This window comes from Ambystoma mexicanum, chromosome 14, assembly GCF_040938575.1.
Source record: "Ambystoma mexicanum isolate Mex_15411 chromosome 14, UKY_AmexF1_1, whole genome shotgun sequence".
Taxonomy (NCBI): Eukaryota; Metazoa; Chordata; class Amphibia; order Caudata; family Ambystomatidae; genus Ambystoma; species Ambystoma mexicanum.
The window spans coordinates 176371731-176396907 of record NC_090940.1 but is presented as its reverse complement, the minus strand read 5'-3'; positions in this window follow the sequence as shown (position 1 = coordinate 176396907).

The window sequence follows — 25177 nt, the reverse complement described above, 5'->3', positions numbered from 1 at the left end:
GTGTGTCAATGACTCGTAGCAGGAGCAGGAACTGAGGAAATGCGCATAGAAACAGCCCTTCCCACGGGAAGGAGAACGCGCTCCCCAGGCTCCTCGGCTAGTGGAATCTGCTGGCAAACTTCTGTCACTTGGAGTTCGCCGCTGTTGTAAACACATTGATCTGGGGCCTGCCCCATTTGACAAATAGGCGGTCCACCTGATCCTGACGAAGCTCCCACTCGTGGCAAGAGCGCAATTCCCTGCTGAGTGAGTCTGCGTGGTGTTCTTGACTGCCACCAGATGGAGAGGAATGAGGAACATCCCCTGTCCGATGGCCCAGCACCACAAGTCCTCTGCTTCTTTGGAGAGCGCCGGGGATCAAGTGCCCCCTGCTTCCTGATGTAGAACATGGTGGTGGTGTCTGGGAAGATCCTCACCACTGTGCCTTTTAGAGATGATAGGAAAGACTTGAGGGCCTAGAACACTGCCCGTAGCTCAAGGATGTTGATATGGAGATCCTTCTCCGGCAGCCACATGCCTCAGGCGTGTAGACGTCCGGTGTGTGCTCACCAGCCCTCCAGGGAAGCGTCCGAGGTGACAGTCTCCTGATATGGGGGGGGGTTTGAAATCCTGTGCCCTTGGCAATTTTGGAGCAGACACCCCAACATCCTATCGCCAGATAGAACTCGCTGTCGATAGAGATCTTGTCCTTGAAGCTTCCTGACACCTGTATCCAGCGTTCATCCAGGAATTTCTGTATGGGTCGCATTTGTAATCTGCAGAGCCCGATGAGGTATATATATATGCAGGACGTTATCATGCCCAGCAATGCCTTAATGACCAGTACCCTGGCCGTCTTCGTCGACGACAGCCGTTGCACCTTTCCTTGAATGGCTGCTATCCTCTCCTTCGACAGAGTCTGGCACCTAGGAACAGCGTGTTCTGCGATGGGGTTAAGCAGGACTTTGGAAAGTTGATGGAGAATCCCAGATCCATCAGTAACCGGACGGTCGTCTCCGGTTGCCCGCCGGCCAGCTCCGTCAGGCAGGTGTGAATCAGCCAGTCATCCAGGTACGGTTATATGTGTATGCCCTGTAGATGCCGATGGGCCGCCACTGGTGCCAGGCATTTTGTGAACACCCTGGGGGCCGACTTCAAGCCAAATGGTAGCGCCTTGAACTGGTAGTGCTGTCCCTGCACTACGAAACATCAAAACTTTCCATGTTTCTTGTGAATGGGGACCTGGAAATAGGCATCCTCCAGGTCCAACAACGTCAAGAAGTCTCCTTTTTCTAGTTGGCTGCACGTATTGCAACTTGGCCATCCTGAACTTTTGGGACTAAAGATATTTGAGACGTTGTAGGTCTAGGATGGGCCTCCAGCCCCAGTCTTCTTTCTTGACAGAAAGTATCTGGAATACCCTCCGGAGCCCCGGAGCCGTTGGGGGAGTAGCTGTATCGCCCCTTTTTGCAGCATGGCCCGTACCTCTTCCAGGAGCTGAGGGATGTGCTGCTTCTGCCGGGCAACCGATGTAATCCACAGACACTTACATTGAAACTCCAGGGTGTGCCCTTGGCCAGAGCGTCCAGTATCCATATGTCGGTGGTGATCTTTCTCCACTCGCTGAGGAACCTCGCTAGCCAGCCTCCCACTGGAGTGCACGGGTGGGGGCCCGACGTCCTATTTGGTTCAGGCTTGCTTCAGCACCAGCGTCCTGCCTTGCGGGTGACGGCGATGCTGTCCTCCACTACCGTAGGCCTGATAACGGTCCCTGTAGGCTTCCTGCATTGAGGATATGGAAGGCTGTCGATATGGTGTGGGGAATCCTTTTGAAGGCCTACTCGAGTTTCCCCTGGAGGAGCGAAAAGAAGAGCGGTGCTGCTGGAGAGTGCCCAGAGAATGGGCCATTTCTGTGTCCGTTTTGATGGCCTGGAGGGATTCATCAGCAACCTTTCCAAACAAATTCTCTCATTCGAAGGGCATGTCCAGCACCTTTGCTTGGACCTCCTGATGGAAGTTAGTGGCTTTCATCCAACCTTCACAACAAAGGCAGATACTGTTCCCCATCTGCCGGAACCCTGTTTGTGACGTCCAATGCCAGTGTGATGGCATGATCCAATGCCACTTCCCCTTCCCGGAGGAGAGTTATTGCCTCCTTATCATCGGGGAAGAACTCCAGAATCAGCCACAGCTTGTACTACAGCTCCCTGTCATAGCTGGCCAGGATCACCAGCGCGTTGTCCGCCTTGATAGTGGACGCAGCAGTGTAAACCACCTTCTCTCCTTTTTCTCATTGCTGTTCGGCCCGACCGAAGACTGGTTGGCCGACCGCTTCCTCGCGCTCGCTGATACCACTGAATCCAGTGATGGTTGCGACCTCAGGCACTTGGGTGCGGAGTCCGGCACCCTATACTTCTTCAAGGTCAGATGCCTTGGCATTAAGCCATGGCGCCAGCTTACTGTGCCTGTCCCTCAATGTTTTCTTCGAAAATCTGAGGCAAATCCCGCACTCTAGCTCCTTGTGGTCTGGGTGCAGGCAGTAGAGGCATTGTAGGTGCTTGTCTTCCACAAACACATTCCCTAGCCCGCATTTGGTGCCGTGCATAAAGATGGGCCTTCCCCCCCTTTCTCCTGTCATGGTCAGAGGGTGCTAAGTAGGACCAAAGGCCGTGTAGAATCTTTGCCGATCTTTGCCCTTGAGGGGCGTGGAAATTCACTGACAACGGGACCCCGCTGTTGGCAGATGGAGACTCGAGGACTCCCAACACGAAGCATGCAGTAAAAATCTGAATATGGCAGCCAGAGCAGGGGCTTAGGGAGAGGACAGTCTTTGGATGGGGGCAGTATGACCCAAAGGACAGTGATTGGTTTAGAGGAGAAATACAGTTTTGAAGTGAAAGTAACAGTTTTTTCTTTTACCGAGGATTCCCAGCGTGACGACGGGGAATATTCATGAGCATGTGAATCCATGCCAGACCCCATGCTGGAGAAACATGTTATTGCTGCTCCACAAATAATTGTCCATCCTCTGCACCACAACATAAGCATAGTCTTTGCCTTTACCCTTAACCCCAGTAAAACATGCAATGCTACATTAAGTAGCCATTTTCTTGTTTTCTGCACAAATGCTCCACCCACCTTGTAAGAACACTCATCATGTTGGAAAACATATACTACTGCACAAGTGTCCTCACCATGCAAGAACACACATCACATTGGCGTTGACATTTATGCGAGTAACACAATGGCATGCCACAGAAAGAAAATGCCCAATCTGCCTGCCCAATTGTGCTAGAAAACCCCCACCCCAAAGCCTCCTCAATATAACATTAATTAAGTTGGCTTTGACCAATATTATCAGTGAAACATGTAAGAAAATGCCAATGCCCCTTCCCTGGACCCCAGCCTTGCATACACGCATTCATACTCAATCACCCAGTGATAGCTGGTAATTGTTTTAAATTGGAGGGGCGTAAGCATTTCCCACAAATATGTCAGAGCAACTGAGTGTAGTGTGGGAGCCCGAACCAACCCCCCCACACAAGAAACACTTTTGAATAGTGGGTAAAAAAGGTGCATTGTACATCACACTTTCTGTGAAAACTTGGGTAAAAAGCCAGACAGTTTGAGTAGTGGAAGGACCACCCCCCTTTTGTCTCCATCCGTTTCGGTCTTAATCCCGCCCCCTTTGATAAGCTTTTATATACACTAAATATACATTTGATATATAAAAGATATCAATTTTATATCAAATGTATGGATATAATTGTATATCAATTGATATAAAATGTATATTTTATATAAAGTGGGTATACATTTTATATCATTTGATATAAGTGAATATACATTTTATATTAAAATGCTGTAAAGCTGAGATGCATCAGGCGGCAGTGTTTGGATGAAGGTTGAGGGTGAAGTCGGCATCGAAGACGGGGACTGTGAATCTAGGGTATTGGAGAGTGACGCAGTGATGACATCGCAGAGGGTACCCGCCCCGATGTGATAGGAAACGCAAAATGATATCAAGCAATGTTTTTATCTTTTTTATCTAAAAATGTATATACAAATTAATCCAAAAATAATGTTGCTAATATAAAAATCAATATACAAATCATATTTTTGATATAACATTTTTATATACAATTTCTATATAATGTTGCCCCCCAAAAATAATATTTGTATATCAATTTATATCAATGTTATATGAACTGGACATAAAGACTATATAGTATAGATGTCATGATTTTATAATCTCAAGGACACTGACTAGAAAGTGTATACATGGATATAGCTTTGATACAGAGTGTAAATAGTGACTGTCCCCGATAGCACTACATGAATTTGCTCTATAAGTAAAGTGTGCATCCCAGAGCCTGTACAAAAGTTCAAACCTTTGGATTTGGCAAGGTGTGTTTCTTTTCAATAATGAAGACCAGTTCACGTTATAAGTAAACTGTGCTTCCCAGAGCCCATACAAAAGTCAAACTATTATCTTTTTGAGTCTACAGCACCTCTTGTGAAGCTTGCATGTGACCCTCTGCCGCTCTGTGACCCAGCAAACAGCATGTGGCAGGGGAATGAAGGAACTGGGCAGCTGTGAAACAGCGCTGCTGTGGGAGGTGGGGTGGGGGGGAGGGTTGTACTGCTCAACCACAGATGATTAATACACAATGGAATGCCAAAATTCCCAGAAATCCTGATGACTGGCACCAAGGCATGTGCATTTTCAAAGAGGGCAGCAGGAAACACAGACGGGTCTTTATATTTAGCTCGCCAGAATACAGGATGTTCTGCGACAGCTGTGTAAACACACCCGAGGAAAGTGCACATGGCCATTTGTTTATCAACTAAACCCAACTGTAGGCAGTGCATCTATTTTTAACGTATGCCGGAAAGATGGCACGGGAAAAAGCTGCAGGCTGAAAGTAATTTTAGCTCTTACTATAAGGAAACAGGAGGCTAACTATTCATAATCTAAGTGCCACTCGCTAATTCTTAGAGTATGCATGACTTAGAATGCTGTGCTTTGTTGATAATGCTTAGTGTCTCTGGACCCAGGAAACAGCTAAAATTAGATTTGTTACAAACCCCATTACTGCAAAGTAGCAGAAATATACTTCTGTGTGTTGTTAAGGGAACAGCAATGGGGAGGGGATACATGGCTTTATCTCTTAACCTTAAAAGGGGGTGCCTGACTCCAGCAGGGGTAGCCCTTTTGTCTGGGCTAGGGAATTCTGTCAGTGTTGGCCTGATGATCCCCTGCAGTGACGCTAATTAATTTGGAAGAGCTGATTGTAACTCTGCAGGGAAACAAATGGATTCCTATTATGCACCCTGGGAGAGGGGATTGAGAGGCAGTCGGAGCAGGAGCTATGACTTTTTTCAGTCTTTTCTTGCTGTCTATGTGTGGAGGGGGTGCAGTGACTGCAAAACCTCCTGGCATCCGCGGAGCGTTGCGGAGAGGCAATGGAGAGGCAGTCTGAGCAGTCCAAGCTGAACGGGTAGACTGCGACTTGATCATTCTGCAACACCTGGTGCACTAAATCATCCTGGTCAAAGGCGGCAAAGACAAAACAAAAAGGTGAGAAGTGGTTGCTTGTATCTGCCTCTCGCGGCAGGCAGCCTGTCGTTCACCGGATACTTGGAAAATAAACCCAGAATATTACATTTGAAAACCTAAACCTTTTGGGCTCTGACTGCAGGCCTTTGAATCGACCACAGCATTATCTACTGAATTCCTGTCGAATTATTGCACACATGCTGGTAATTGCCTTATTTCCAGACACTACTGATCCGGACTTTGAAAACGATTGACAAATCGCTACCTGGTCCTTTTGGGTAGTGACTTTGAGCTGACCCCAGCGCTGTTATCCACCTTGGTGTAGCACCCCACTAAAAACCAGGTGGATTTTGTAGGAATCCACTAATGAACATCCACCAGGCATACTTTGCAGGGAGTGCTTACTTTTTCACAAGACGTACAGGAACGTGAAAGAGTAAAAGTGAGTTTGGCTCTCTTTACTCTTCTCCCCTCTGCCTTTTGAATGTTTAAAATTGCATAGAAGGATCCCTACAGCACGCAAGTGCTAACGTTGGTGGTCCCATGCATGCCATTAACATTCAATAGAAAGTAAGCCTCCATGGGTTTTTATTTGCAGATATTTTGGTTCTGGCTACAAAGGTCTTCCAGCTAGGTAGGGGGTCCACATAAATCTCTCTGGTGACTGTTTCCTGACACAAAACTGGGAATAAGTCAGGGTGATAACCAGATCCCCCATACCACCTCAAGCCCATCAACCACGTGCTTGCAAAGTCACCCTGCCAGAGCCCTTGGTCATCCCTATGATTAGGCAGGGGACTTTCTTGCAGTACTTATAACACACACAACATTAGCACACCACTCATGTGCTATGAAGTCCACAAACCAAATGACTGTGTGCCTTTAACAAATAATTAAAAGTCAGAATGTACTAATGAAAAACTCTGTTGTAGGCTACAGATTAGTAAATTAATCTGATACATCCAATTACATTACTTTCATATACCTGAAGAACAATCCACACCATTAAACACTACATTATTAATATAGGAAACATCAACTGTAGTCTTAGTTTAGAACGATAACCAATACTGCATTACATCTAGAGTATAATCTCTTCCACAGTATGTTGCATAAACCGTACATGTACTCAACAGCTGAAAATATGCAGAAGGTTCATACGCTGCTTATTCACACAAAATATTCCACAAACACACCAAAAAAACAGCATTAACGTGAAAAAACTAGTATGCACGTAATTATTACCTTGGGACTTCAAGCAAATTTAACAACATAATGCAAACCAGGGTGCAAAATGTGCATGCTTGACTACCCATTTTCTAGTGATATTTTGACTTTTGGTGAATATGGTATTTTGTGGTGTGCATGTATGTCATTGAGGTGGCGAGTGACTTTTTTATGTCTGGTTAGTAGCTTGCAACTTGAATGTGTGCCCCCTGATTCACATTCAAGATTAAAAATAGTGACTTAAAAAGAAGGAAGACATCTAGGGATAAATAAAAAGAAATTAAGGCTACTAGTGAAGCCTATAAATATTGAGCATATCGCATTAAAGTTTAACCTCTTTAAATGTAACATAATATAAAATTGATGTTAACTCTAGACAGAACATAAAAAACAACATTAAAGGAATCATTTTGGAACCTTAAGTAACCCTCACAAATGACTAGTAAAAAAGTCACATCAGAGGGAGGGCCACTAGAGAGCCGCAAAGAAAGATGGCAACTTAAATCCAAGGCTCTGTGATGGGTGTCGACGATGTGCACAGCAACACCGGTAATGAAGCACTCTGTTGCAGACTGCTAGGTCAGAGGCTGGAGGGATCCCTGATGGGGATCCCGGAAAGTGCAGGAATGGGGTTAGACTTTGGTTAGAGAGCACTGGTCTCCCAAAGCAGAGGAAGTTGGTGTCAGGCGGGCTAAGTGACGTAGCAGGAGTTGCGGCCCAATTTCAAATGGATCGGGGACAGTGGATTAACCTAGTCCCCCAGCCCAGAACCCCGACCCACATATGCGAAAGGCAGCTGCATAGAACTGAGGCGAACAAGAGATAGGTGTGAGAAAGACTGGTATGGAATGCACCCAGGAGCTGAATCATCCCAAGCGGTGGTGGTGCATGGAGAGAGGGCAGCGCTTCACCCACCAACCTAAGACCCAAGAAATTCAGAGTTGGCCACAGAGAGCGGTGTAGAAGCGAGACCCTCTCCCATCATTGGGACAACGCAGCATGGTCCAGGGAGGTTCGGGCTGCATGGACACTGTACCCCGAGGACTGGGCAGAGCTAGAGACCAACTGTGGCCAGCCAAAGAAGGATATATACACACACGGGAGTGGTGTTGGAGAGGTAGGCCCAAGGTGAGCCCCCTTCGGCGCAGTGCCATATGCCAGACTGAGATCCAAATAAGGTACGAGAATGAGGGGACAAATCATATCGCATCCAGACAACTGATGAGGCATAGTAATTTCGAGGGCCAGAACTAGAGGCAATGATAATTAAAAAAAAGGTTCAAAGTGAGCGGAAGGGATATCATCAGGCTGTGGAAGCACCATGACTGGGGGCTGTTTGGAGCTGGAGATGAGCAGTGGGACCCCACCTCTTTCCCCTTCACACAGTATTGAATGCAAGAAGGTCTATTGGCCATGTATAACAACACAAGGAGGCAGCATACTATGATGGGGTGTCAGTCACAAATAGCCACCTCATGCTGTCTGATAGTACAAGGATATTTTTTGAGCTTCATCTGTTGTAATGTGTGGCGAACCAGAAGGAGTCGGACTAGGACTTGTTCAAGGAGATTTTATTTAAGTAATAAGAACATGCCTATCCAACCCAATTGCTATGAGGGTAATTGACTACTTAATAAACTAAACTAAGGGTGATAATCAAATGTCAAAAACAAAACAGTCCTCCGTCCAAAACATACTTGTTATCTGGCCCTACCACTTCAGAAAAACATAACAAAAAGAAGGCCAGAGCTGTAGCCTTATCGCTTGGGCTTGGCCTGGCCAGACTTCTTGGGTTTGTCCCAAATAATGTTCATTAAATGGTCAGTTAATCAACTTTTCGCAATACAGTTCTCCATCCTCTTTTTACGTTATGAATACTTTCTGTTCTTTAAAGGGAAAAAGGATTTTCATTGCGTGATTACACAAAATAAACTTCAAATAAACACTAAAACCATAAGAAGTTGTGTCTTGCTGGGGACTCATTCAGATTTTCTATGTTTCAATACATTCCCACAGACTGAGGAGATTCACTGGCGACCTGAGACACACAAGGTTTAAAGGAAAGGGTATTATTACTTTTATAATCACAAAGGTTGGTGCAAGGAGTAACTCAAACAGAAAGGATGCTTCTCTTTAAAATGTATGAGGGCCAGGGAGAAAAGAACAGGCGAGTGGACTATTCATAGGAATAGTTTGATTTCCAATATGACCTTGGCCCTCAGTTCACATATCCTAAACTGTAGGCATTTGTGGTTAGAGTGAACTTTCCTTGTAGATACAATACACAAAGGCACGTCTAGTTCCTTAAAGGTCAGTGGTTCCTGGGGCACCTCAGTGGTGATCGCTGGCCCTCCTTGGCTTTCGTTTTGTGGCTTCAATTGCAAGGATGCAGTCATTTGGGTCCCAGAGGCATGGTGGCGTTGTTTGGCCCGATGCCTGCTGCTGGCTTGTCTTATTGCTATTTCTGGCCTAGGTCTCGCTGGATCTCATTACAGGCTCCTTCCTGGCTTAGAATTGACATTGGTCCAATAGTTCTCAGGTGCTTCTTGAGCCAATTCTGATCACAATGAGCCCTCCTGGCTCAGGTTTTCACAGACCTCTAGGCTGAGGTGCGTTCATGAGTTCTTTCAGGTTTCAACTCACAGGCTCAAATGTCACATGAACATATTCCTTCTTTCATTGACAGGGTCTGAGATGTCCCCATCAGTCTCTGAATTATAGCTCCCGAACAGCTTATGACTCTATTTCTTTTCCTCCGCTCTTCTTTTGCTTTCCTTTGGCGGGCTTACCAATACCACCAGAATCCGGACAATGGCTCCAAGCAAGCCTTTCTTTCAGTTTAGGAGCTATTGAGGCGTTTAGCCCTATGGTTCCTTGAACCCAAGTGAACAAGACTTTTTTTGATTCACTAGCCCCCTGTGCCTTGATCACACCACAATTTGGTCCCACTGATCTCGCTGACCACCTCTTTGCACCGATGGCAGCTTTGGGCCCTCTTGACTAGAACAAGGCTTGTTGTTGTAGTCTGGACACTCTATCCTCCACTGCCTTTCTCCGTTGCTTATTTTCCAGTTTCTGATGATTATCTTGCACCGCTCTCCACTGTCCTTCTCAGAATCTCTTCCTCTTTGTACTCTCTGTCCGTCTTTAAATTCTGTCATTTCACTGTTCCTCTCTCCATCCTCCTTTTCCTGGGCTTTCCCCTCCTCCAACTCTGTCCTTTCACTTCTCCATACACTGCAGCAATGCTCACTCTCTAAAAAAAATCCCTCACTCTGGGTTGGCTCTTGGACCCTTTTTATACCCTAGGTCTGCTGGTAAATGGAACCATGAAGGTTTTAGTGTGACATCTGTGGCTGGTTATTGGTCTTGACTTGAGATTAGATGGTGGCTGCATGTCCCTTGCCTGTCCCATATGTGGTAAATGCTGTCTGTATTGCGTGGTGCCAGCCCATACCTCCATAGGCAGAGTTCTTGTAAGGGGAGAGCTATGGCACCATCTTGGAATCAGACAGCCTTGTCCTGGCTGCTGCCCAATTCCTCCTTCTATGGTGCCCTCAAGCCAGTGTATGGATTGCTCACTTGCCCCGGACAGCTATCCACACTTGTTTAGGTTTCCCTGAGTCTCCAACTGCTTTGAGAAACAAGCTCAATCACAATCATGTCCACAGAGCGTGCTTGCTCATCTCCCCATTCCTTACTGCCCTGCTCTATGATCGCAATTGGGGCTTGGGGATCGCCAATCTTCAGCATCTAAATCAAATCCCTTCATTCAATGGTGTCTGGAATGTCACAAGGTGCCCTAATGAAGAGGTTGGGATTGGGAATAGGGAAAGGTCCCAGGTGATCCTCCATATACCTCCTGAGTTCAGCTTCAGGAAGCAGGTGGCTTCCTCTACTCGCACTACAACTCCCATGACCACTCATTGAATATACTGGCTGGGGTGATGGGTGTTTCTGAAAAGCCAAAGGTTGCAGACCCCAGGAATAGATAGTAAGGACCCATTTCGGTTGAGAAGGTGTTAGTAGTGATAACAATCTCCAAACAGTGGTAAGAGTGGCGTCTCTGTCTAGTTATGAGTTTCTGTTATACACCATTACAAAGACCCCTTGAACTCCATTGGGGGATGGAAGTATTACTGCCTGCGGTAACACCATCCCTTATTTGGAGGTATTGCTGCCATGCTCAGAGCGACCTGCAACGTATTTTCTGCTGGGGGAACCGGAGGAACAGCAAAGGGTGAACTGTTGGGACATGCTGTTCCTGGATAGCCACGTTCTTGTATCCTGAAAACTCTGCACCGGACGAGCACCGTTTTCAAAATGGTGCCTGTGATCTCTGTGATCCGAAAAGATCCTCTAGCGGGCATCCAGGAGCAGAAAGGGGAAGCAGACTGGCTAAATAAATAAATAATAATTCCCCAGGGCCTTGCCATGCAGCCTGACTTACGGCCCTGGGGCCCTCCAACTTGCAGATCCATGGCCTGGCGAGTCCCCAGACACAGGGGTGCAGTTGGGCAGTAGTTGTGTGTTCACTGTAACTTCTTGCTGTCGGGAGCAATCCGGAGGAGTGGATTACCTGACAGAGGCTGGACTTAATTGAACTGTGTCTGCTCATCCCCGGGAAACAGCGCTTCATACGCTCTTAACACTTGGTGACTTGGGTGCACCCTTGAGTGCAGAAGCTGCATCTGTCTGATGCATCTCAAAGCAATACCTGCCCTGCTATTGGAGGGATCCCCTGAGAATACCCAGGGATTCACCTGTGGATTTTGCTTCCTTTGGTACCACTGGGGATTGGCGTGTTTGTGTGTCCTCCCGTAGCGCAAGATGGGAGGCGAGCAGCCCGGGTCCACAGCAGGCCTGTGTAGGCTCCCGGCACTACGGGCAGCTGGAGGAGGAGTGCTGGAGCAGATGGTGACCTGCGGGGTGGCACAGAGCAGACTCATCATGAGCCGATGAGCTGCTTTTAAAGAGGAAATTGTGTTTTCACTGCAGGGGCCAGAGCTCCTTTGGCCATCTATGCCATCTGCTCCGGTGGTAGGAGTGCCTGATTGACTGTGCAGCCCTGAAGAGTCCGGAAATAGACACTTTTGCTTCTTTCCTACGTCATATGTCTGCTACTAGGCCGTCTCATGAGTTTTTTCTAGTTTGTGCAGCTCTCCATGCCCCCCCACACTTTCCTTCCATCTCTCTGCTTTCTCCTTCCATCCATGGTGCTCTCTAGCTCACCTATCTACTCTATCACCTATACTACCTCCCTCTTGAAGCCTGGAAGGAAACTGTTCAAAGAGAATCTCCTGGTCTCCAAACCAGGCCTGTCAATTGCTTCTTCCAGGCAGACTGTCGCCAACATCCTCTTTATCGTTCCCTCCTCGGACCTATGGTATCCACATATGGTCTGTCCTCTCTCCTTTCTACTTGTCTCCCATTAATGGAGGCACCAGATGGGAAGTACTCTTGGTGGGTTGTTCATCCTCTAGGTGCATGATTAGTGCCTATATCAATGGCACTGTCATGGCCCAGGGCTCTCAGCCCAAGCTTCTCCTTCTTGACAGGTGTCTTCCTTCTCTCTTCAACTTCCTCCCTTCTACCGCCACTCCTCCTGCAGCTACCCACTACCCCTTCTATGGCCGTACCATGTCCTTGTATCCCCCCCTCGGAAGATCTTCAAAGGTGGTAACCAGGTTCCACTTGGAACGCTCAACTCTTGCTCTGCCATCAAGCATTCTTCGGATATCAGTCTCCTTGAAGACTTTTACCTCGATGTTCTCGCTCTCACTGAGACGTGGTTCACTGCCAGCTCTGTCACTGATTTTGACACTCCTGCATGAGGGTTACAAGGTCCTCTCCAAGTGCAGGCCTAACCAGTCTGGAGGCGGAGTGGTCTTGATCTTCACTGACTGGGTCCCTGCCACTATCAATCCCACACAGTCCTACTCCTCCTTTTAATGCCTCGCCTGCAGAATTGGCGTCTCACCAACCCCTTCTTTGACTCTTGCCACCATCTAGAGGACCCCTGGTCCAGTCGCCCTCTTCCTCTCTGAGTGGTCCGTCCTCACCTCTTCCCTTCTTGCCCCTTCCTCCAAACTTCTCCCTGGTGACTTCACTATTAACCTTGACTCTTCCGAAGCCTGTGCAATGTTCTTTCAGTCACCATTCATCCCTCCGGTCCTACGTATTCTGCTGGACATACCTTGGAGGCCCTATTCTCCTCTAATTTCCTCAGACATTCTTATCTCCAACCTTCTCACTAATCCTCTCTCCTGGTCTGATCACTTCCTCCTATCTTGCCATCTGGATCTCTTAGGTCCCCCTACTAAACCTCTACCAGCTCTGCCTGTCTCCTTCTCTGTCATTTGACCGATAAAGCGAGTGTCAGTTGCCGCCTTTGCTGCTACTTTCTTTCCCCCTGCCAGAGACCCCCAAACTGACTCTGCCCTTACTAATCTTCACCAACACCCTGTATATTCTTGCCCCTGTCATGAGGATCCGAATGAAGTCTGCATCCAAACGTAACACTTGGTATGATTCTAACCTATCCTCTCTGAAACGAGAATGCAGAATGGCTGAGCCGAAGTGGCAGGTATCAGACGCACCCTCTGACAAATTGGCCTGTCGCCTGCTCCTAAGGCATTAGAATCTCCATTTGCTCGAAGAAGAGGGATCACATCCAGGCCCGCATCTCTGGGGCCACTAACAACTCTGGCGAACTGTTCAAAATCTGCAAGGAACTTGCCAATCCTTCTGCAGTCTCCACATCCCAGATTCCATCCCTGACCTTCTGTACCTCTCTGGCCTCCCACTTGCTTTCCAAAACCCAGGACATTCTGTTCTCACTCTCCTCTAACCTTCCCCTTCCTCCTCCCCTGCAGCTGTCATACCTCCCCTAAGTCCCTCCTCCTTCTCTCCCATAGCACTGGATGAGGTCTATGGACTAGTCCTCTCTATGAAATTCTCCTCCAAACAGGTGCTCCCCTGCTCCTCTAGAACTATCAAGAAAAATACTGCCTCCTTTGCTGATTTCTGTAACCACACCTTTGCCAGCGGCTCCTTCCCTCAAGCCCTCCCTTGCGCACCCCCTCCTTAAAAAAACCTTCTTCTGACCCCTCCTGCCCTTCTAACTACCACCCTATCTCCATTACCCCCTTCCTGGGCAAACTCCTTGAGAAGCTTGCCATCTCCCAACTGACCCAACATTACGATTCTGTTGGCTGTCACCACGAAAACCAGTCTGGCTTCAGAGCTGCCAGAGGCTTGGAAACTGCTCTACTGAACACCCGTGATGACTTGCTCTCTAATCTTGAATCTAGCTCTCCTTCCGTTCTCATCCTCCTTCTGCCTTTGACACAGTCAATCATACCACCTTGTGAAATCAGCACCGTGACACCCTTGGCATCACGGGTCTGGCTCTTGACTAGCTGACCTTCTTCCGCTCCAACAGACCTTCTCAGGTTCAACTGGGCCCTTTTCTCTCCGCTATCTCTCTACACCTGCAGCCTCCCTCAAGGCTCGACCTTCTCGCCGTGGCCTTTCAATATTTACGGTGGTCCTTCTTATCTCTTCTTTCACTCCTCACTTCCATTGTTAGGCCGACGACACGCAGCTCTCCTTCAAGCTGCCCTCTCCTTCCTCCTCTCTCATCCCAGACTGACGGCCATTCAGTCATGGTGTGGTGCCAATGATCTCTGCCTTAATGACAGTAAGACTGAGATCTGTCCTTTGGGACCCTAGCTCCCTCTCCCCCCACCCCCCTCTGGCCACCCTCTATGGACCCCCCAGTCAGGCAAAAAACCTTGTCATCATCTTTGATTCCTCTCTCTCCTTCTCACCATTGACCTTGCCAAGAAGGCCCACTAGCAGCTGCACCCCATCAGAGGTATTCTCCTTTTCTCCACCTTCCCCAGAAACTCAATGGTTCTGATTCATGGATTTTTTGCACCGAAAAAAACAGGATTTGTGTGCCATTATGCCCGCAAATCCCCATTTGTTAAACAGGGATTTGCGGGCAGAATGGCGCACAAATCCTGTTTTTTTCGGTGCAAATAATCCATGAATCAGTGCCAATGTCTTCTGAGCTCTGGTCCTCTCTAGGCGTAACTACTGTAACAACCTCTTCCTCAATCTTCCTTCATCCTCCCTCCGCTCCCTTCAACGAGTCCAGAATAGGACTGAGAGACTTATTCTTGGCCACAAGCCAGGCACCACATCTCTTCAGACCTAATTTCTCTCCACTTGCTCCCGGTTGCTGCTAAGATCAAATTCAAGACCCTATGCATCATCTACAAAGCTTTCTGGGGCCCCAGACCCTGCTGCATCCCACTCTCGCTCCCTAAATACCTCCTGCTAGAGCCCTCCGGTCTGCTAGCTCCAACTCTCGCCTCTCTAAGTAAAAGACTGGGGGGTAAATGTCTCTCCTCCGCAGGAGCCCCCCTCTGGAATGGTCTCCATGCCCCTCTCAGGCTTAAGCTGGAACTCCTCAAGTTCTAAAAGCTTCTCAAGACCCTCCTTTTCCTCTCCTCCTCCTCTTACCCACTCCCATCCTATCTCCTTCCTCCTTTTCTATGACTGGCTGCCTGGTTCACGCTGAGTACTACAGGGTCCCAGGCCCCCTACACCCAGTCCTTCCCCCTTCGCTTACCTGCTTTCAATGGCACTTGCCCTTTGGCCTCCTCTTAACACCTGCACTTTTTCCTTCCCTCCTTAGCACTTTGTTTTTGCGCAAGCCTGCACTTCTCCCTCCACCATCCCTCGTACTTATTGTTCTGCACTTGCACAATCCGAATGTCACAAGCCCTAGTAGCAGAGCCGGCCTTAGGGCAGGGCGGCGCTCGGGCGCCCTGCCATTAGACCCCCACCACACCAGCTCAGGGGAGTCTTTCAAGGTCTACCGGAGCTGGCGTGGTGGGAGAAGGCACGGCAGGTGCCCTATTGAAATTAAATGCGCTCCGCTCTGAGCGCATTTAATAACAAGAGGGCGCCTGCTGTGCCTACTGAAAAATGTGGCGCTCCCCCCACCTCTTGCCCCATGTCTAGGGGTGTGCAGGGGGAGGAGCACAACATTTTTCATTTGCTGCCTGGAGTGCTGCGGCTACTAAGGCCATCCATGCCAAGTAGGACCGTTATTGTATCTTTCTCCCTTGTTCCACCGCCCCTTTTTGCTAGTCTTAGTGTGCCTTGAAACACCATTTGTTGTATAGGCGCCTTACAACTATCCAATAAATAAAATAAATAAAAAATGCGCATGCAGATAATTTTGTATTTTATGGGTTTACAAACCCATAACCGGGCGGACTGAAAAATGAGAAGGTCGCATCATTCCCGCATATTTTTTACTTGCCTTCAAACTCTTAATACGGCCCTATACTCTGCGTTTCCGGCAATTGATGTGTGTGTGCCTTCATCCAGTCGGCACCTAGCAGAATTGTGCTGGGGAGGGGATGGGGAATCTAATTAGACAAAATGGTACATTTTAGTCGACGGGTCCCTGGAGGTGCACGCTATTGTCGGCATATGCTGCGAGGATTAACCAAGACTGGCACGAAGGGCGCGCAAGTGGGCGCCTCTGAGCTTGCCGTGTGTAATTGTCTTTTAAAAAGAATGTCAACTTCTCTGAAAATGTTTTAGTTCTGTGCTTGACAGCGGGCTATAAATAAATGGCAGCGGCGCCTGTAGCCATGGAGCTGACCCACATTCTTGGTTGGTTTTCTATTCGGGGGCGGGGGCGGGGAAGTAGTGCTTGCAGGCTGAAAACACATGAACAAAGCAGAGCAGAGGGCTTGCATTCTCCGCGGTAGACTAAGGGGGCCAGGTGGGGTGGTAGGTGCTCAGAAGGTGGCTCTTGGGTATTGTTAGAGCCTTAAAGTGTTCCACCCCCTATTTCCTAACCAGGAATAATTGCACAATATACAAGCGTATGCCCACCAGCGCCCAACATGAATTAGAAGGAACACAAACGACCCCCACCCCCTGCAAATGAAGCATTGTTGTTATTGAAATGTAACGATTTACTTGACAGAACCTCAGCTTTTCAGAATAGCTATTCAACTATGATGGTGCTTTTCTTATATATTTATTTTTCTGCCATGTTAGCCAGTGTTCCAAGCAGAACAAATGCTGTTTTCAGGTTGATGTTCCAAAAGATAACTTTTCCCAAGGGTTTGTGACAGGGTCAAACGGGGACAAACGGCAGAACAAAGAGGGAAACATCGGGTTATTTCCTCAAGTAACTACAGGTGTTTATTCTCCCTCTGTTTACCAGGTAAAGGTGTGTGCAGGGTACAGATTTATCCTCAGTCAGGAAAAACCGCCTGCCTGTTAGGTCGACAACACCTTCTATATGTCCCGAAGGGTTCACCCTTCACCAGAAATTCCCAGTCCTGAGAAAATAACATTTTCTGTAACTACTTATTTTAAAAACAGTAAATGTGACAAGACACTGAAATTAAGCGTCCTAAACCTGGAGGGCCATATTTCCCTTCCAGTCAGTAACCACAGAGCTGAGGACGCTAACACGAAACACTGGTATTAATAGAGATGCAGTAAGCATGGACAACGTGTGCTCGCCAGAACCTGTATAGATTATGGTCACAATAATACATACGGAGGAAAAAGTCCCTTGTATGTGCACCAACTCCAACAAGGAACTTAATGCACTACAACATTTTGGTGGTAGCGACAGAGACAAAAGCAAATCTAAGATCGGTACCAACATCTAAATAACTGCAGTCCATGTAACAGATCGCAGGTCCACCCACTGATTTAATTACAGCAGGGGAGCTTGAAGTACCCTGGAGAGGGAGCCAATTGCCACTCCCATTCCTGGCATCTTCAGGCTCAGTAGACTATAAAAGGAGTGGTTTGGTAGTTGAACTTGTGAGGTGAAGGATACTGGACATCTGAGCAACAAGGAGGGAATGTGGGGAAGAACGTAAGAGGAGGAGGGGGAGAAAAACACAGAAAGAGTAATAGGTGTGGAGATGAAGGTGGAAAACAGGGGAGATGAGGAGAAGAAAAGATTACAACGATGAAGAGGTGCAGTCTGGAGGAGTAGGAGGAAAGACCAATAGAGAAAGAGGCAGGAGAAGAGGTGACATTGGTGCAAAGGGGTCAGGAAGAGGGGAGGTGGAAAGAAGCAGTGAGAAGTAGGAAAAACAAAAGAAAGCAGCAGAGGGGCAGAGAAGATGGAAAAGGGAAACCAAATGGCAGAGACGAAAAAGAAAGTTGAGGAGTAACCAGGAAGGGGGAGAGAAGGAGCATTAGAACATCAGGAGAGGATGGAAGAAAGTAGGGGAGATGGAGGAGCAGAATAAAACATTGCAGAAATTTGAGGAAAAAAGGAAGGGATAGACAAAGAGGAGAAGGAATTAAAAGTCAGAGAGTAGGAAAGACAGTTATAAAAAGGAACAGGGGGTGACCAAAGATGGAGATAAGCCAAGAGAGATGGATGGTCAAGCCCAGAGTCTAGAAAGGACTCTAAGGTTTGTGTAAAGTTAGTAACCAGGGTGATCTCACAGCTTGTCAAGTGGTTAAACCTGGTAATCCAAATCCACCACAATCCAGCAAAGGATCTTAGTGTACGACGCCGGGCCCCCGATTTAGATGACCTAATGCACCAGGGTTGGTGTTGCCAGCATTTCCTGAAGGCAAAGTATGGCATCCTGATCTTTCCTACAAAACAGAGCCAAGGAGCTACGACTGCCAATAAATGGCACTTAAAACCCCAAAAAGTGTAAGCAGAATTTTGATTCATGTAAGGAAGGCGGAACCTAATGGGATGAGGTAAGTACTGAAGACTATGGTCCTAGAGATAACCCTGATTTGTTTTTTTACTGTAGAATTCCTGCCCGTTGACCTCCGCTAAGCCTGAACTCTTAGTTTTCTGTTATAACAAAAGAAACATGTACCTTATACTCACGTTTTGAATCTGAGTCAATTGTTGTTCGCTCTGCCTTTGACATGATACCAGATGTAGGATCCCAAACCTTGACCAATTGAAGGTTGACCCAACACTTCCAACACCTCTCAATTATAAGAATATGTTTAGTGAATCCATAGAGGAACGCCTGCAATCTGGGTTTGGACCAGGGTTTGGGACTGAGACCGCATTGATGGCAGTGTGGGACGAGCTCCTTGAGGTGGCAGATCAGGGAGAGTTGTCTCTTTTGGTCATGCTGGATCTCTCTGCGGCTTTCGATACAGTGGATCACTGTATCTTACTTGGAAGGCTCAAGAGAGATCGGAAACATCTCGGACGAAGCCATCATGTGGTTTGCCTCCTTTCTTTCACAGAGGCAGCAACAGATGAAGCTCTGTGGATTCACTTCGAACCTCCTCCCACAGGAGTGCATAGTCCCTCAGGGCTCTTCACTCCACCCCTCTTGTTTAATTTATACCTGCACCCCCTGATGGACCTCCTTAGGATGCTTAAGGTCAACTTCCACTCCTCTGCGGACGACACCTAGGTGTTCGTCAAAAGAGGGAATGTGGAAGAGACTTTTCAGACGGTCGAACAATGCCTGGGGGAGGTCAGGGCATGGATGTCCTCCAACTAGCTCTTGTTGAATGCCAGCAAAATTGAAGTAGCGTTGTTCGGCCCTAAACACCTCCTTAACCATAGTAGGCATCCAGATCCACCACGCTTCCTGGGTGTAGACCTTTTGTTTACCCCTGAAATTAAAAACATAGGCGACATCTGGCAGGAAAATCTAGGCTGCGCAGCTCAGGTGAGCACCAAGGTACAGTCTGTTTTTGGTACTTTTCACCTCTTGCGACAGGCTCTTTCTTTCATTCCGACTAAGGATCATTCAGTGGTGGTGTGGGCCATGGTTAATTCCCGCCTAGATTATTGTAATGAACGGCTGGAAGGCATCCCACTCCCTCAAATTCAGTGACTGAAAAAAATCCCAAAATGCCACAGTGACGCTTATATTTAGAGTAAGGAAGTTGTCCCCAATTTCATGTCTTCCAACGCTCCTTACACTGGCTAACCATTAAGGATTGAATATATTTTAAAATTCTGTGCCTAGTTTTTAAATGTATAAACAGTGTGGCTCTGGTACCATGCAACTCGGCTGTTGTGATCTAGTGACAAATTGCTACTGCAAATCCCTTTGTCGAATCATGTGTTTAGTGGTGATCGCAGATTCTGAGTATATGGTTCAAAACTATGGAATAGGCTACCTTTTGAGATCAGGGCCATCAAATCGCTAGATCAGTTTCATAGGGCTCTGAAAACGCACTTATTTAAGTAATTTGGATAGGCAAGATTAGTAATATGGATCTAGTCATTCAGCTTGGTTTGAGTTTTGGCAATCTGTTTTTCTTGACTCTCTGGCTTTGATGCCCAGTTAATCTGTGCCTAGATACGATTAATTTCATTAAGTGCGCAATATAAATACCTCAAAATCAAAAATCAAATCTCATGTGTGCAAGAACCGGCTCAGTGGATTAGGGCTCCCACTTATAACCACAGTGTTGAGGTATCCTGCAGCCACAGGCAGGGAGAAAGAGCAGGGGCTTCAGCTCCTCCACTAAGGAGAACATAGCAAAAATGTTGGCTGCTGGCCCATTTGAAACCTTAATCCAATGATTTAGACCTACAAAGAATCCCTATCAGTCACTTAGCAGGATTTGGTTACTTGAAGGCACTCAGAGCTACTGGGTACCTTCTCTATATGAAGGCCAGCTACAAGGAAAGTGATGCAAAGGAGTTCCAGAGGGCAGAGCTGCCGAGTTGCAGTGGGAGATTTTGAAGGAGCGAGAAGCAGAGAATGGAGAGGACGGAGACAAGAGGTGGTTGAGGAGGAAGAGAAAGGCTGGTGAGAAGTAGCAGGAGGAAGTAGGAGAGGAGTTAAAGTAGAGGGAAGTGTTGACTGGGGAGACCATCAGAAGGAAGAGAAGAGTGTTAAAGAGGAGGTAGTGAGGGTTACCATGGAAGTAGATTAAAAAGAATATCCGGAGGGAGGAGGAGTAGGAGTATTACAGAGGATATTGGAAAACAGCAGTGAGGATGCAGAACGTCTTAAGGAGAAAGAGGGAGAAAGTAACAAAGAAAGGAGTGGAAAGACTTTTAAGGGGTTGAGGGGAGCAACAGCCATGGTGAGAAAGTGTGCAGTGGAATTAAGGAGCTAAGAGGAAAGGAGGTAAGCTTAACGTGTGTGGAGTAAGAAAGGAGGAGGTAAGAGCATGTGGCAAAGTGTCGGAGGGGCAGAAAGACGAGAAGTAAAATAATTGGACTGCAGAGAATAGGTGGTGCAGGAGAGGTTCCCTTAGAGACCATTATGAATCCTCGAGGAAGTAGACCAGGACAGCGTGTCAGAAAGAGAGCCTGGACCCTGACATGGGGAGGTGGTGAGAATAACCAAGAAAAACCTACAAAGAAATCCTGCCTGTTGGCAGTCGCGCTGCATTGTTTGTTTACAGTCATTCAGTCGCAGAAGTGATCTTTGCCCACGTCTGGAGTGCAAGCACAAGAGGGGGGTCTCACTGGAGATGAAGAGGACATGCACAGGATTGTGAACCACAATGCCAAGAGAGAAGAAAGAAGGGTGGGTATACTCAAACACCTAGACACTGAGGGACTGAGAATATATCCTGGGGCGGGAACACTGGATTGAGCATTACATCCCACACTCTCTTTTGTTGGACACAGATACTTATATACTCACAACGATTTTCGTGGTTTGAACTTCAAGGAGAAGATACTGTATTGTTGAGTTGTTCTTTGACATACATTATGGCATCTGTCTCATATCGAATGCCCAGAAGCATGCGTAGAAGTCTGACTGGAAGGGGCCAGTGTCCGAGTGAACGCTACTGTGCTGTCTGGTTTACCAGAGGAGGTCATTCTAAGAACTGATCTTCTGCACATTCAAAAGGAGGATAGATCAAGCACAGAAAAGAGGAGAAACTGTAAGAGGCAAGGACAAGACTGAAGCAGAAAGAAGCAGGAGTTGTGCCAGTCTGAGTGTCTCAATGGGGAGGGTTGGAACATCTGGAAATGAGCTCATGGCTTATTTCTTTAAATAAAAAACCTTAAAACGTATTTTTATGGGAAACCCTGTCAATGGGGAGTGGGAACAATGAAAGGGAGAGGCATGTGACTAGGTCCCATGCTGGGAGCAGGGTGATGGTACTGGGATGACTTTGGGAGCTGGGTTCCTCCACCATGATGCAGGCCCAGGAGGAGCTACACAGGGGTTCCTCCAAGCTCCCCAGTCGATCACCAGTCTTGGTCTCACTAATAACACCCAGAACTCTGATGACCCTGGCAGTCCAGATCAGGCTGACCTGAGCGGATGGCAAAGCGCATGGGGGGAGATTCTGAAAGGGACCATGCCCAAAATGTACGAGTTAGGGTCAAAAGGGGGCGGGGGAGTCAAACTACAGGAAAAGATGGGAATTAGAAGTTCATGTCCACAAGTAACTCCAAGCATATTTGGTAACTTCGTGCAGGGATCCCTGTTTGATCTGGAGACACCTCAGCCCTGAGAAGCCATCTGCCTGTTCGGTTGACACGCTCACGTATCTATCCTTAACAGTTTGCCATTAGCCCTAAACCAAGAGGTCCCAATCATGACATAAGCGAATCCACTGTTAATACTATAAATAAGAGTAAATGTGAAAATGATGACAACGCCCCCTGTATGGATTTCATGGTTGAGGGTCGGGTGGCCATGGGGGCCGGATACCATTACTATCCACACAATGTGGGTCCAGGGCATGGTGTGGGGGATGATCCCTTATTCTACACCACCATACTCCAGCTGTTAGGTATGGACATGTGACATGGCCCCACCATATGTCCCTAACACCTTTAACAGAACTCCGGACTTAAGTAGGAGCCCACATAGCTCTCCAAAATATCCTCTCAATGGTGTTCCGTGCTCCCCCAAATGGTCCATCCAGCACAGAACACCATCAGCAAGCCCAGGAACTCCCACCAGAACCTAACAACCCCCATCAAGAGCAGTCGGGTCTTCAGTAAGCAGCGGCTCCTCCTTGTGCTAGACAAAAACAGTCAAATTAATTGCTGCCTGGCAACTATTCTGCTGGGCGTCTCAATTGTCGATCTTTGTGGGTCAATTGTCGATCTTTGTAGGTATATGAATGTCTGCCTTATTTTTGCCCAGAATAAGTGTTTGCACCAATGACTGGTGGGGTTGTTGTGACCATTGGAGTTGACTCCTGAGCCACAGCACTGTTTCTACAGATTTCTTTGTGCATTTAACAACCTAAAAAGTGTGTTTGGTCATTAAGGTTACAGGGAATGCATTTTCTAAGATGCCACATTTTATGCCTTTGAAAAGAGAACTTTCTGCCTGGGATTTGGTTTGGCTTAAGTGTTTTTGGTTGAGTTATGTTGTCTTCATCATCTACCTAAGGTTAGTCTTATCCCACTATGGAAAGTTTAGTGTTTTCTGCAGGGAAACACTTTGCGACTGGTGGCACTAAATCTCATCAAAAGGATTCTTTCTATTGTGTGTGATCATAGGTACACTTGAGTATTTGAAATACCTGTTCCACTCGATTTTTAAAAAACTTATTTTCATTTCATTTTGGCTATGTTTATTTCAGAACAACTATTCCATAAAAACACAGCAACACAAAAAGGCATGCATAATAAAAACATCAACATTGCATGCAAGATAATCATATTCCATGAAAACAAATCCATGCAATTCTCAAATTACATACAATCCAAGGACATATCAATTAATTACAGCACTACCTTCACGTAATTACCCTCATGACCAATAACAAATTACAAAACGTTAAAACCACAACAAGAGCAATAATCATGAGAAGAGAAGTAAAAATACATAGCATAGACTTTCGGGAAGAAATTTTTCATTATACAGTATAATCATAAACTTCATATGCTGAGAAGCAAGATAAGATCATCCATTTCATTAGCAGTTAATACCAGTCAACATTTAAAAAAAAGAGAAAGCAAACCCTACTACAATCTTTACTTTAAAAAGACCATCCATCAGTGATCAGTGCACAGTATTCGTATTCGTATGGGATAAATCTCTAAAATGTGAATATCTACATATTCACATCTACACGCACAAACACATTCTCACTTTGCACATTGAGGGAAATCTGCCCCCGAATGTCATGACCCACAGAACGCGCCACTTCTGGACTTCCTGGTCCTTATCGCGGCGGGGCTTGCATTAATTGTTTCTCCCAACATGGCCGTATCACGTGACACGCCTCGCACCAGCCTTCACGGCGGACGTAGTTCGTCCCATAAATATGCCACGCCCCCGGTGAATATATATTTCCTCCTGTTAAGAGTCCAAGCAGAACTATTGCTTGGCAGAGAGGGCAGTGTTTCCCTTAGTTATTCTTTGACCAGCGTGACATGATTGCTCTCACCAGGAGACAATCTAATGTCGCCTTTCTTATGGAGTATTCTCTCATTAGGGTTATTTGCCCAAAGCAGCAATTTTTTTAATTGAGACTGAATTCAATATGACCTGTCTGCAATTTGTTATCTTTTGTATTGCAAGTGATTCCTGTGCATCATTAATGATCATTGGCAACTGTTTTTTAGGTTGTGTACAAGAGGTCAATTCAGCATTGTTGGTGACGTCAAGTAAGGCTGTGCATTAATTTTCGCCAAATATGTCTTGGCATGCCGAAACCAGGGAATTGCAAATACACCTGTTTTCCTGATAGGTTTAACTGCTTTTTTATTCCTCCAAATTCTCAACCTGTGTAAAATAAGTTCAGCTGCCAAGTCATCTGCTAGAAATGACATACCCAGCTCACGGGGACTTCCATAGTTTGGAGCTGACTGTGGCAATCCCAGAATAGTTTTTAAAATGTTGTTCTCAATCACTTACAGATCATTCGTATTTCCATGGCCCCATAACAGGATTCCACATTTGGCCACTGCTCATGCTTTACCACAGAACACTTTTTTTCATAAAGTCTAAAGGTTTGACTTTTGACAATGTTCATAATTTTTCTTGCCCCACCTAGGGCTTGCTGAAACCTAATGGCCTGCTTGGAAAAAGGGGAATTCAGTTTCAGGGTAGAGGAGAAACGTATCCCCAAATAATCAAATTCCTTGACCCCTGGGATAAAAATATTGTTGCTCTACAATTCTAGCATCTTGGGTTACTTTTTTTTTGGATGGCATACCAACGCTGTGGACTTACTAGCATTAACTTTAAGATCTAAGTTGCTCATGTACACGCAATCAACAACGTATCATTGACGTACAGTAATACTAACACCAACATCTCCCCCAGTTTTGGAACGCCCGAGCCAACCTGCACCCATGCATTATACAACCCGTTAATATACAGGAAAAACAATAAGTGTGCCAATACGCACCCTTGACGGACACCTGTTTTAACTGGGGAATACTCTGTGCAGTGTCCTTTGGTCCTA